This window comes from Chenopodium quinoa, unplaced genomic scaffold (genome assembly GCF_001683475.1).
Source record: "Chenopodium quinoa cultivar QQ74 unplaced genomic scaffold, ASM168347v1, whole genome shotgun sequence".
In the NCBI taxonomy this organism is placed as follows: Eukaryota; Viridiplantae; Streptophyta; class Magnoliopsida; order Caryophyllales; family Amaranthaceae; genus Chenopodium; species Chenopodium quinoa.
In genome coordinates, this window is record NW_018744907.1 from 49,460 (window position 1) to 60,390 (window position 10,931).

Here is a 10,931-nt window from a genome sequence, read left to right on the forward strand (position 1 = left end):
CTCATAATTCTTTCCCTTTTTTTTTTTAGTTTGGTGGGTGAGAAATAGAGCCACACCTGACACCCCATGTCAATTTGCTTGTTTTGTATTCTTATTTACGTAGTATTTAACGAGGATGCCCCATTCTCTCATGATTTTGTTTCTCACATGACATTTTCGTAAATAAACCAACAATTTTATTCAACTGTGGAGCCCACAATAATGAAAAAGTTGTTGATTTATTCATGAAAATGCTCCCATGAGAAACAAATTTCGTTTCTCACCATGAGAAACAGGGAATTTCCCTTATTTAATTGCATCACATTTTTTTCTTTTTTTTTAAGCTTCATCCTTTTTGCCTATACCTTTTGGTTTTCGAGTAAGTCTAGCAAAAATTTGTGACATGTTCGTATTTGTTCTCGTGTCAATTTTGTATTGCTCTATAATTTTATCGGTTTTGGGTGTTTTTGTCCCTAAGGAGAGTTACGTCACGAAGTCTGGTTCGGCTGAGTTGTACCTGCAAAACAACGGAGACTCCGGGTAGTTGGAGCTCCGCCTCCGAAGGTCAAGTTAGTAACTTGAAAGGAAATAAAGAGTACGAAAATTTAGGTGGGGATCTGCTTGGATTCCAAGCTCAGGTGTTTCTCTGATGAGAGAGAATGTAGGTGTAATAAATGATTGAATATGTCCCCAAAATGGGGAAATATCTCCCTATTTATAGGGTCATTGGAGGACGTGCCCCTATCTAGGTCACTTGACCTAGATTTCAGTGGGCTGCGCCATTTTACGGCGCTTCCTGGGATTTGGGCCCTTGAAGGCCGCCATTTCAGGGATGTATCCAAGGGGGCCATGTGTCAAGAGGATATTAAGCCACGTGGGCCATCCTGAACTCGACACGTGGCCTCCTATCATTGGTCCACGTGTCTAGGGTATTTTTACCCTAAACATTTTCCCCTCACAGGGCTCACGTGCATATCACGTGAGGCCTGTGACACGTGTCCACCTATTAAAGGGGAACGGTAACGGGTAGTAAAATTTGAATTTCAAACAAGGATTTCCCCCGTTTTCACCTTCTATAAATAGAAATTTACCTCCCCCTTTTTCTTCACCTTATTCACATTTGACTTTTTAGAGAGAGAGAAAAAGAGAGATTCTCTACCTCCGTCTGCATCAAAGCAGTTTCAAGTTTCCGTGTGCTAGAAGTTCAACACCCGGTTTACCGGTTGTAGCGGTTTTCAGATTTTTCAGAGTAAAAGTAAGGTAACCGCCTGTACCATTTTAGCTTTCCTCTTTTTCAACTTGTATACAATTCTTTCTCCGCCTGTATACATAGTTTCTTAGAAAATATAGATGAATTCTCAATCCACTCACTCGGCACTGCCTAGGACACTCAGTCGGTCCCCCGGAACGGCTGAGTCTAGAACAGGGGGTGCCTTTTCTGGACTGTCAGAACCGATATGCTCATCTCCGAATTCCTCCCTCTCTGTGTCTGTGCAGGACACAATGGCCAGAACGAAATAGACGACCAAAAGGTCTAGGAGCCGGCGCACTATAGAAGTGCAAGCCGATGAGGTTGTTCCCGACGGGGAACAGAGGGATTTGGAGGAGAGTGGATCTGATGAAGAGGCTCCCTCTACTTCCGGGAGCTCGGGGGTACGAGAGGTAGATGGCGAGGGAGCCGCCTCCTCTAATGAAGCCGGCGAAGGGTCAAGGGTCGGATCTTCAGGCTCTGACCAAGATAACTTTGCGGCTGACTATCAGCAGCCGCCTAAGGTCGTCGACCTACCCAACCCCAAACGGACTAGGATGCTGCCGGGTAACATCGCCCTACTTAAGAGCGGCTTTAGGGCTTTTAAGGAAAAGCACCCCTTTGGAAAGGGCTGGGACATCATCGTTCCACCGGCTAACGCTGTAATGGCCTGGAGAGACGATATTGATAATGTAGACCATTACTTCGTCTGCTACGAGGTGGTCATTGAAGCCGGCCTTCGGTTCCCCCTCCACCCCGGGATTAGGAAAATCCTAAAGGGGTACGATGTAGGGGTTTGGCAGCTCACCCCCAATTCATGGGTGAATATTCTTAGTTACATCGCCGCCTGCGAGCTCCAGAATATAAATCCAAGCTTCTCCGCCTTCGCTCACATGCATTATTTGAGCAAGGCCCCAGGCGGCCATGGGGCATGGTATACTCTGACTACCTTGCCCCAATATTTGATGACTTTGGACAAGGTGTCCAAATGGTCCGGGTGGAAAGACAAGTTTTACTTGATTTCTTCCCATACTTTGAGACATAACCGGACACTGCGCCGGTACAACACTGAGCCGGCTCTTTTAGGAAGGAAGTGCCCTTTCCCGGCGCTATCTACTAAGGCCCGGGAGCAAATAATAGAGCCGAGACTTTTTGAAACAACCACCAAGCCCATGGGGGATGGGACTCACATTATAGTTCCCAAGAACTGGATCCCCCATCCGTATTTCTTCAAGGATGAGTGCTTCTTGTCCGCCTGCGGGCTGAGTACCGTTTCCCAAGGGTAGAATACCTTACATCCGGAGTGTTTGTTATTTTTATTTTTATTGCAAACTTGCCATAATTTCTTCTAACCTTGAATTCTGTTCATGCAGCCGACGCCTTGAAAATGGTCGACCCGACAAAGACACCGGCTAAGTCGGCGGCGCTGCTGCGCAAAGAGGCTGCACTCGCCAAGAAAGCAGCCGTCGAAGCCAAGGACTCTAAGAAAGGCGGGGTAAGACCGCCTGACTTTTTATGTGTATACATTTTCATTCATCCATTTTTTTTTTATTTTTAAAAAATAATTTGTCGGTTGGGTATACTTACCCTTGTTCATTTCTCATGACTCTACAAAGCGAATTCCACGATCCTTCTCCAAGCTTCTCAAAAGGCAAGGAGATGATCTGGAGAAAGCTCCGGCTGCGAAGGCCGCCAGGAAGGATCCCCCTCCCCAGACACATTATTCTTCCAAATCCGATCGTCCAACGACCAGAGGCAAATCGCCTGCTGCGATGAAGATTTTGAGCGAAAGCTCAGAACGCTTTCAGCAGAAAGCGCCGGATGCCTCTACGGCATCGAAGGGTGGCGAGCCACCTAATGTTGCAGACGGTGCGACAACAACTGGGGAGGAGCAGAAGCCTGCGCCCCATCCGGATACCCAAGGTAAGGGAAGGATTGAAATACCTTGGCCACTTGACTTTATGAGAGTCAAGACTAAGGTAGACCCTCTGGGGGTTCAATCAGTAGCCGGCAACGGATGAGTGCCACCTATGCTGCCTCTTACTCACAGAGTACTACTTTTGGTGCATATCTGACATCCGGCGAGCTGGATCTTGCGGGTTTCACCAAACGGATGGTGAGGACCCTCACCCGGTCGGAGAAGAACTCCATACCTGACCTGCAGGTGGTGGACTTCGATCGGATAATGGGCCAACTGGCTGAGGTAAAAAATCCCACAACCCCAATACGTTTCCTTTATTTGAACTAAGCTTATCATAATCCGGCTGCTCTTTTCTCAGGTGATGCTGAGAGTGGATGGCCCCCGGGGCCCCTTTAGGCGGAAACAAGAAGAGGTAAATGACGCCAAACGGAGGGCCCTTGAAAACCTTAACTCTGATGAATATGCTAATTATATGTGTGATTTAAATATTAAAGCAGTAGAGTTGAAACAGGAAGAGCTGATCCGGAGTTTGACGGCTGCGAACGACGAAGCTAACCGCCCGGCTGATGATCTTGATCAGAAACTGAAGGATGCCAAGTCTGAGCTCAAGGCATTAGAAGAGGCTGATCAAGAAAACACTCAACTTCGAGCAGACGTTTCCCGCCTGGGGGTTGAGCTTGTCAATCTGCGAAACAAGCAGTTGGACGAGCTAGCCCAAGAGCAAAAGCGGCCGACGGAGGAGAATGAGCGTGATAATCTGGCCCGGCTGAAGATCACTTGGAGCCTCCTCTACCCAAATATAAACTTTGAGGTCTATAAGCTAAGGTATGATTACGCCACTGAGGTGTATGATGCCCAGCTACTGGGTGATGCTCCACCGCCTCGCTTTAAAGATTGGGCTGCTGAGTAGGGATATGAAGTCTATCATAACGAGGAGCCGGCGGCGGATGAGCGAAATGAGGGCCAAACCAGCCAAACTCAGCCGGAGCAGCAACATCCACCTCAGCCATAGGCGGGCCTCCCAACTTTCTGCTGCAGTATGCCATTCTGTTTCTTTACCGGATTGTATGCCGTGTTTTGTTGTATCTTTACCAACCATGGGGTTGGGTTAACAATTTATTTTTTATTTCTTCACCGGGTGTAACTCCGGTTAACACAACTTCTGGCCTTTGAGCCATTTTAAATATTTAATGAAGTATTCTGACTCAGTCGGTTGTTTATAATTGTTTGTGTTTGAGTTTTTCAATTTGAATTTTGCGTCTGTTTGCAATTCTTTAATACTTTTCCGAACTTAACAAAGCATGCGACAATTTGCAATCCGGGTGCCCTGGCCCCTGGGCGGCTGTGTGGTTGGTTTTATTTCAAATTGATTGATTGGCTTGAAAACACTTGATATTAGGAGAAGTATGGAGTGTTTTTATGCCAATCAATCACAATGGTGATTGCCCCAAACCAAGTGTACAGCCGGCCATTAGAGCGGGTGCTTTGAGCTTCTTACCTAGGCGGTTATATTCCGTCTGGGGTTAACACATAGCCATTACACAAAATATTTTTCCCCAGTAGGGAGAGTGAGTGCAACTTTGGAATAAATAACCTAAGTGAAAACTTCAACCGGTGACTGACTGATGCCCCAGGGCATCCTGTATTCGGTAACTTAATCGTTCTTCATAGATTATTCTTGTCATACGGCTATGAGCTGACCAATTTGGTCGTTCAATTTTCGCCATCTGCATAGGTACGTAGAACCGACGAATAGTCTGTTCTCTGCGACGATTGCACCCGGAGGGGTGTCGCCGGACGCCTTTGTCCATGTTGGGACAGGCGGTTTTATAAAATAAGAAACCATTCGGCCATATTGTCCTTTGGTCTTGTTTGAGACCGGTTGTATAGCCACTAAGCATTTTTGTGTTTAGTTTTTAATCGGACCATTGGCCGAGCATTATTACAACATTGAATTTACACTAAATATCGAACTTAGTTGGTTGAACGAATAGTCCGTCTGAGTATTACCCAGGCGGACAAGTGATAGGCGTGTCGCGTACCTAACAAAAATAAACCTAACTAGACCACTACTATGTAGACGGGAAAGCAAGGGTCGGATCCCAAGAGACTATGGTTCAACTAATTAAATAGACTCAAGCAATTACTAAGCAAGTAACCAAATCAAATGAATGAGAATCAATAACTAAAGAACTAATTAAAACGATTAAATCAAAATAATATGACAAATCAATGCTAAAAACATCCAAGATCAAGCTTCACCACGAATACAATTAATGCAATAGTCGTTCTACCCCTAACACGTAATCTAATTGATTAAAGAGGAAAAGTAATCCATGAATAATACCAATGGTCTCTCCCGAGTTATCAATGGCTTCTCTAATCACAATCAAGCCTACTTCCGTGGATTCATGTAAATTAAAGACCTTAAGCACATTACTCTAACTTCCTAATCATCCATTCAACTACTCCCGTGATGAACTTCAAACCCTTAATTGATCTATTCAAATCCGTCAAAACCCAACTCCCGTTGCGATTAAAACAAAGGATTAATAACAATACCAATTATCCCTAATCTAGTATTGGCATAAGCATAATCAACTAAGCATATCAATTACAATTATTATTAGAGAATTTAAAGAATTAAATCATGCATTAATCATAATCGGGTTCTGCTAGATCTTGGAATAAAGAAACTACTCACACATATTAATGAAAGCAAAAACAATAATCAATGAAGAAAACATGATTAATAGGCAATTAAAAGTAAAAGAGAAAGTAAAGATGAATACCAAATACTTGAATGAAGAAAAGTACCAATTGTTGATGAATAAAGATTAAAACTTGAAAGTGAAATGTAATCTAGATCTAGAGAGAATATTAGGGTTCTAATGAATGTTTAAAAGCTGCAAAATAATAACTAAGTGTGTTTAATCGGGGTTTAAAATGGGCATTTATATCCCCTATATAAGAAATCCCGAAAAATAAGAAAACGGGCTTCGCGAAACTCTGCCTGGTCGGGCGCGACACACAAACTCGCCTCCTCGCACAATACTCTGCCCGCCCGGTCCAGGCGGATAGGAGTTGAAATCTTCACTTCTTTTCTTCTTCACCCTGGCTGCCAGGGCAATGTTGCCCTCCAGGGCGATGGGGGTAAGATACATCTATGTACTACTTTTCTCTTCTCTTCTCCTTCCTTTGCCCTGGCTGCCAGGGCAATGTTGCCCTGCCAGGGCGGACACGGGTATCATCACTCTTCCATCTTAACAAACTCTTGTGACCATCCAAATTAGTCTCGTTCATCCTGAAATACATCAAAAACAACGAAACTACAAATAAAAGCACAACATGATCACAACCAAATCAAAACAAGCTAAAATAAGCTATGAACAATTAATCTAAGCTTGAAAACTACCTAAATGAACTCTAAAAACACGCTCAATATACAAATTATCAACAAGAAATTATTAAATTACACTAAGTATCTAACGTAGTTAATTAAACAAAGAGTCTGTCTGAGTTTTACCCAGGCGGACTAGCAATTATTAAATTACACTAAGTATCAAACTTAGTTATTTAAAGAAAGAGTCCATCTGAGTTTTACCCAGGCAAACAAGCAATTATAACATTAAATTGAACTAAGTATCAAACTTAGTTAGTTAAACAAAGGGTCCGTCTGAGTGTTACCCAGGCGGACAAACAATAAAAATGGCAAAATAATTTTGCAATCAAAATCTGAATTCTCATTAATTGACTTACTGTGTACAAAAATTTACATTTCTCCGAAGTAGTACTTTTTAAGTTATCTACATTCTAAGTTCTAGGCAGACGCCGACCATCTGGGGTTTCCAGATGGTAGGTGCCATCCCTGACTTCTTCATAAATTCGGTAGGGGCCTTCCCAATTAGGGGTTAACTTCCCAGCCTCATTGGCCCTACCGATTGCTTCCATTTTTCGCAACACAAAGTCGTCAACTTTCAAAGGACGCTTGTGCACTTTCTTATTGTAGGCTCTGGTCATGCTCAGACGGTATATCTCATGGCGCAGGGCAGCGTTGCCCTTGCGTTCCAGGAGGGAGTCCAATGCCAGCCGCATGGCCTCCCAATTTTCCTCTCCATCATAAAGCATGACTCTGAGAGTTGGCTCGTAGTGTTCAATGGGCAAGACGGCTTCAGCACCGTATACCATAAGAAATGGGGTTTCTCCGGTTGCCCCTTTAGCAGTAGTCCGGATGGCCCATAGGACATGAATTAACTCTTCTGCCCATAAGCCACCGGCTCTTTTAATTTTCTTTTTTATGGCGTCTAAGATGAGTTTGTTGAAGGCTTCAACCTGGCCGTTTGCTTGGGGTCGGTCGACTGATGCAAAACAATGTGAGATACCCTGATCTCCCAACCAAGTCTTGAGAAGAGGGGTTTTAAACTGAGGACCATTATCAAACACCATAGACATAGGTACCCCAAACCGGGTGATGATGTTCTTCCAGATGAAAGAGATGACATCCTTTGTCTTGATGTTCTTAACCGGCTCAGCTTCTACCTATTTGGTGAAATAATCCACAGCCACCAAAATGTAGCGCTTTCCGCCTGGAGCAGGCGTATAAGGACCCAAGATATCCATTCCCCATTTAGCAAATGGGACTGGGCTGTGGATTGCCGTCAGGTCAGTAACCGAGTGGTGAATAAGTTTGCCAAACCTCTGGCATTTATCACATCTCTTCACCAACTCTTTTGCGTCTGCTTTAAGAGTAGGCCAAAAGTAATGTCGCCTGGCTCTGACGGCTAGGGACGTGCCGCCTATATGAGAGGCACAGTACCCAACATGCAATTCTTCGAGAACTTCTTTTCCCTTATCTGGGGTAACACACTTCAATAGAGGTTTAAGGAAACCCGCCTTGAAGAGCTCTCCGTTTCTCAACTCGAAGTTTGCTGCTCGCTTCTTCAATAACGGTTGCTTCCTGTGGTGAATCAGGGAGTATGTCGTCTGCTAAATATGCCCGAATGCCATCCATCCAGGTAGAGATTCGGTCAAGAATTCCAATGGGCTCTTCATATATGCTTCTCTTTTCAAGAACTTCCCAAAAGATCGACCGAGGCGTATCACAGCAGGCGGATGAAGCCAATTTGGACAACGCATCCGCCTGATTGTTATCCGACCTAGGCACTTGATTCAGATGGAATTCCTCAAGTGCCCCAGCCTCTTCTTTGACTGCCTGAAGGTATTTGATCATAGACGGATGAGTTGCCTCATATTTTCCCTCATACTAGCTAACGACCAACTGTGAATCAGAGTAGGCGTCAATTTTAGTTGCCCCTGCTGCCTTACACATGCGGATTCCGGATAGCAGGGCTTCGTACTCTGCCTCGTTATTTGAGGCTTGAAACTTAAACCGCAGTGCATATTCAAATTTTTCCCCATCAGGGGACTCATATATAATTCCTGCACCGCAGCCGTTCTTCGTTGAGCTTCCGTCTAAATACACTTTCCAAACCTGGTCAATGTTATCCGGTTGCACCGGTCGTGTCATTTCAACAATGAAGTCGGCAAACGCCTGACCTTTCACTGCCTTTCTAAGTTCAAAAGTGATTTCAAGACTTTGCATTTCAATAGCCCATTTCAACATTCTGCCGGATGACTCCAAGGTAGACATTGGCCGCTTGAGGGGCTGATCGGTGTAAATTACCACTTGTAGATACCCATTTGTGTCTCCCCAAAACCAAACCCAGTGATGAGTACCTTTCACGTCGAATCATAATCGAATGAAACGAAAGTGTGGAAAGGTCTAGTGTTGCGGAAAGTTTTATTTCTTTTCTTTTCTCTTCTCTCTGTTTTGAAAACTTTATTTTAAGAAAACAGATAATCTAGTTTGGTTGGTCCATGATATGGGTCCAATAGTGGTGTAGTTGGATGGGGTTTGCAAAGACCTTTCCAACGATATATTATAAGCCCAATTCCGATGAATATTGAGGAATTTATGGCCAATTTACTAAACTGGGCCCGGTTTGAGCTTTAAGTACGACCCAATGATCTAGGGGAGGGCCTAATATGATTTATCATTTCTAATGTAATTAGGAATGGTTTTGGTCTTCTAGAACATTGTAGAAGGTCTTATCATTCTTAATTCAATTAGGATTCTTCAGAATTTTAATTAGATCAAATAGCATTTTCGACTGAAATTATATTATTTTATCTTCCAGTACAATAAAATTATCAGATTTTCGAAAACGCGTTGAAATCCGGTTTGGCGTTGTAGACTCCCATTTGTGTCTCCCCAAAACCAAACCCAGTGATGAGTGCCTTTCACGCCGAATCATAATCGAATGAAACTAAAGTGTGGAAAGGTCTAGTGTTGCGGAAAGTTTTATTTCTTTTATTTTCTCTTCTCTCTGTTTTTGAAAACTTTATTTTAAGAAAACAACCAATCCAGTTTGGTTGGTCCATGATATGGGTCCAATAGTAGTACAGTTAGATGGGGCTTGCAAAGACCTTTCCAACGATATATTATAAGCCCAATTCCGATGAATATTAAGGAATTTATGGCTAATTTACTAAACTGGGTCCAGTTTGAGTTTTAAGTACGGCCCAATGATCTAGGGGATATGATTTATCATTCCTAATGTAATTAGGAATGATTTTGGTCTTCTAGAACATTCTAGAAGGTTCTTATCATTCTTAATTCAATTAGGATTCTTTAGAGTTTTAATTAGATCAAATAGCATTTTCGACTGAAATTATATTATTTTGTCTTCCAGTACGGTAAAATTATCAGATTTTCGAAAACGTGTTAAAAGCTGGTTTGGCGTCCAACCCCAGGCCTTGGCGCCAGACGCCAGCCATTGGCGCCTGGCGCTTGCCACTGGTCCTGGCGCCAATGAGCCAGGGCTGGCGCCAAGTTGTTTTTGCGATCTTCAGACTCTGTTTTGATAAATTATCTTTTTTGGCTGATTTTCTCTATAAATATCGTATCAAAAACTCCGTTTTGAGGGACGGATTATCATCTATCATTCACCACTTCTTTTATTCTTATGTTTTAATAAATTCCGTTTTCATTCATAATCTACAATCTTTAATCGTCAACAAATTAGTTTATGAATCATTAATCTTTCATTCATTCTTTTTAAACTTTATTCTTTAACACAAATTCCGCATTCACAAGATCTTGATACACCTAGCCATATTCGAAGTTGCCTTCGCCCTAGACGTGAAAGGTTTTAATTTCTGAGGGTTTGGTCCCAAATTTCTCTTTCAATTATTTAATTTAATTGCTTTGTTTATTATTTTCCTTGAAGTTACTAACGTGTGTATTTTGTTATTAGAAAGAGGTACGAGGCATCAAAGTAAGTTCTTTAATTAATTAATTGATATTATGATGTAGAAATCATGTTTATATTGTTATTATGATATTCCTATTATCATGTCTAGGTTAATTTTAATATCAAATATGATTTCTATGATGCCTTTTATTCTCTTCCTAATATTTATGATTGTTAGTATCATGTTAGGGCTAAAGATTTGATTTTTATTGCTTAGTGACATGATAGGGTTTGTTATTAATCTTATTAGTATCATGCCTAGGATCTTGCTGTGCTTTAACATGATTATGATGATTATGATTATGATTAGTAATATTATTATTATTGATGATGATATTTATTATGTTGCTTGATGTGTATTATTATATATTGTTATTGCTTGATCACCTTTTATTGCAGGTTAAAGGGAATTGGTATTTGCAATCACGCTTGATAAGATATTAATAATCTTGTTAGGTTAATTGTGATT